The sequence below is a fragment of the Hordeum vulgare genome, chromosome 7H (genome assembly GCF_904849725.1).
Source record: "Hordeum vulgare subsp. vulgare chromosome 7H, MorexV3_pseudomolecules_assembly, whole genome shotgun sequence".
In the NCBI taxonomy this organism is placed as follows: Eukaryota; Viridiplantae; Streptophyta; class Magnoliopsida; order Poales; family Poaceae; genus Hordeum; species Hordeum vulgare.
In genome coordinates, this window is record NC_058524.1 from 184,747,716 (window position 1) to 184,751,853 (window position 4,138).

The following is a 4,138-nucleotide window of genomic DNA, read 5'->3' on the forward strand; positions in this document are numbered from 1 at the left end:
GGAACGGAGTCCAAACGGAAGAAAAACCCCGAAATAATTTTTTCCCGAACGGAAGAAGACCAGGGGCTTTTGGGCCAAGCCAGGTGGGCTCCAGGGAGCCCACAATCCCCCACTCCGCCACTAGGGGGGAGGCGGCGGCGGGCAGGCTTGTGGCCTCCGAGGCCGCCTCCTGACCTAGGTCTTTAGCCTATAAATTCCCAAATATTCCGCAAAAATGATGGGAGCCTCGAAAATACTTTTCCGCCGCTGCAAGCTTCCGTTTCCACGAGATCTCATCTGGAGACCCTTCCCGGCGCCCTGCAGGAGGGGACTTTGGAGTTGGAGGGCTTCTTCTTCATCATCATCGCCCCTCCAATGACTCATGAGTACTTCACTTCAGACCTACGGGTCCGTAGTTAGTAGCTAGATTGCTTCTTCTCTCTCTTGGATCTTCAATACAAAGTACTCCATGATCTTCATGGAGATCTATCCGATGTAATATTCTTTGGCGGTGTGTTTGTCGAGATCCGATGAATTATGGATTTGTGATCAGATTATCTATGATATATATTTGAGTCTTTGCTGATTTCTTATATGCATGATTTGATATCCTTGTAAGTTTCTCTGAGTCTTGGGTTTTGTTTGGCCAACTAGATCTATGATTCTTGCAATGGGAGAAGTGCTTGGTTTTGGGTTCTGCCATGTGGTGACCTTTCCCAGTGACAGTAGGGGCAGCAAGGCACACATCAAGTAGTTGCCATCAAGGGTAAAAAGATGGGGTTTTAATCATTGGTTTGGGATTATCCCTCTACATCATGTCATCTTGCTTAAGGCGTTACTCTGTTCTTATGGACTTAATACACTAGATGCATGCTGGATAGCGGTCGACGTGTGGAGTAATAGTAGTAGATGCAGAAAGTATCGGTCTACTTGTTTCGGACGTGATGCCTATAGATATAATCATTGCATAGATATCGTCACGACTTTGCGCGGTTCTATCAATTGCTCGACAGTAATTTGTTCACCCACCGTCTACTCGCTTTCATGAGAGAAGACACTAGTAAACACTACGCCCCCCCGGGTCTATTCACATCCATCGTTTACACCTCCGCTTTTACTTTGCTTTGTTACTTTGTTGCTTTGAGTTCTCACTTGGCAAACAATCTATAAGGGATTGACAACCCCTTCATAGCGTTGGGTGCAAGCTTTTGTGTTTGTGCAGGATCTTGAGATACTCCTCCGCTGGATTGATACCTTGGTTCTCAAACTGAGGGAAATACTTACCACCGCTGTGCTACATCACCCTTTCCGCTTCGAGGGAACACCGACGCAAGGCTCCAAGGCCACGGGGGAAATCCTTTGCATACTTGCCTAGGAAGTCCCTTAAGGCGTAGCCGCAGCTAAAGGATTCCTGGTGCTGTCGACACAACTATTCCTGGCGCCGTTGCAAGGGATACATAGCAAACATTAGAAGTATTTCTTGCACCATTGCCGGGGAGGAGAGATCAAGATCTATCCAAGTAGGACTCACAAATTCTTCTCTTGCATTTACATTTGTTGCCAGTTGCCTCTCGTTTTCCTCTCCCCCACTTCACATTTGCCGTTTTCATTTGCCTTTCTCCTTTGCCTTTTCCGTTTGCCTTTTTCGTTTGCCTTTTCGTTTGCCCTTTTCTCTCGCTTGCTTTCTGTTCGCTTGTGTGCCATGTGCCTTCAATATGCTTGCATCTTCGTTTGTTAATCTCTTTAAGAGATCGACTTATGTGGAACGAATTGCTAGTGAGTTGAGGGCACTTGACTATCTTTATGGAGTTTTGCGTGAGATGCGTGAATCTGAAAATTGCGAGGAAGAAATTTATGAAGTGATTCACGAGGTCTCCTTGGATGAAAAGCATGATTGCAATGGTTTCACTATAAATTCTATTAGTGACAATCATGCTAAAATTATGCAAAACCCTAAGCTTGGGGATGCTAGTTTTGCTATGTCCCCTAGTTGTTGCAATAATCATGATTGGGGTGATGATCTTTCTTATTTTCTTGAAAATTTGTTCAAACCTCATGATGAATATGATATTTGCAACAATACTGAAAGTGGGATTGGAGAAGTCATGACTTTATTTGATGATAATCCCATTATTTTTTAAGAGCGTCAACTTTGCATGCATGTGGGTCATGAAAAGAATATCCTATGGGATAGCTATATTGTTGAATTTGAATATGATCCCACATGTAATTGCTACAAGAGGGGAAAATATTGTGGTAGAAACTTTCATGTTACCAAATTACCTCTCGTTATGTGGAGATTGCTATTGTCTCTTTCTTCTTCCTTGCATAAGGCAACTATTGGTTGTCTTGACAATCTATTTTCCTACAAAATGCCTATGCATAGGAAGTATGTTAGACTTACATGTGATTTTCACATGCTTTAGGATGCTCTCGTTGTGCTTCAATTCTTGTCTTTTGTGAGAGCATCATTGAATGCCTAGCTAAGGGCGTTAAACAATAGCGCTTGTTGGGAGGCAACCCAACGAATCTATCCTTTTTCTTTCTGTTTTGTGTTTTCCACACTTTCATAATTCTGTTATGATTGTGTTTTTTGTGTTTGTGCCAAGCAAAACCATTATGATTAGTCTTGGGGATGATCATTTGGTCATGCTGGAAAATACAGAAACTTTCTGCTCACGAAAAGAATTTTCATTTTTTTCTGTAAGACATTTTGAGTTGATTCTTTCTGCTGCTGATTTCTACGCGAATTCTTCAGACTGTCGTAAGTTTTCAGAATTTTTAAAGTATCAGAGGTATACAAAATATACAGATTGCTACAGACTGGTCTGTTGTTAACAGATTCTGTTTTTGTTGTGTTGGTTGCTTATATTGATGAAACTATGGATAGTATCGGGGGGTATTAGCCATGGAAGATTGAAAGTACAGTAACCCAAAATCATAACAAGTAGAATTTAAGTTTGCTTCAGCACCTAAGGAAGTGGTGGTTTTCTTTCTTGTACTAATGTTATCACGAGTTTCTGTTTAAGTTTCGTGTTGTGAAGTTTTCAAGTTTTGGGTGAAGTTCTTATGGACAAAGAGATAAAGAGTGGTAAGAGATCAAGCTTGGGGATGCCCAAGGCACCCCAAGAGATTCAAGTATGCCGTAAAAGCCTAAGCTTGGGGATGCCCCGCGAAGGCATCCCCTCTCTCGTCTTCAATCCATCGGTAATGTTACTTGGGAATATATTTTTATTCACCACATGTTATATGTTTTTGCTTGGAGCGTCTTGTATCGTAGGAGTCTTTTATTTTTGTTGTGTCACAATCATACTTGCTGCACACCTAGAGAGATAGAGATGCACACACCGTGATTTTGTCAAGCTTCACTTATATCTTTTGGTAGACAATTCAGCTCACATGTGCTTCACTTATATCTTTTGAGCTAGATGCTTTTGCTCTGTGTGCTTCATTTATATCTTTTAGAGCGCAGTGGTGCGTGGCTTGGTAGTTGATCTATGCTTTGAAAGTATTCTCAAAAGGGGTAGTTATCCAAAGGGATACGAAAACTTCCACCTTCATGTGCATTGAATAGTTAGAGAAGTTTGATTCATCTCAATTAGTTTTGAGTTGTGGTTATGGTAATATTGAAGTCATGCTAGTAAGGTGTTGTGGATCTAGAAATACTTGTGTTGAAGTTAGTGATTCCCGTAGCATGCACGTATGGTGAACCGCTATGTGATGAAATCTGAGCATGATTAGTATATTGATTGTCATCCTTTGTGGGGCGGTCGGGATCGCGCGATGGTTTATACCTACCAACCCTTCCCCCAGGAGTATGCGTTGAATGCTTTATTTCGATTACTAATAAAACTTTTGCAACAAGTATATGAGTTCTTCATGACTAATGTTGAGTCCATGGTTTAGATGCACTTTCACCTTCCACCATCACTATCTTCTTAGTGCCGTGCAACTTTCGCTGGTGCACAAAACCCACCATTAGCCTCCCTCAAAACAGCCACCATACCTACCTACTATGGCTTTTTCAAAGTCATTCCGAGATATATTGCCATGCAACTACCACCATGACATGTGCCACCACGTCTACATTGCCATTGCATGATCGTAAGATAGCTAGCATGATGTTTCCATTGATGTCTATGCCATGCTAGATCATTGC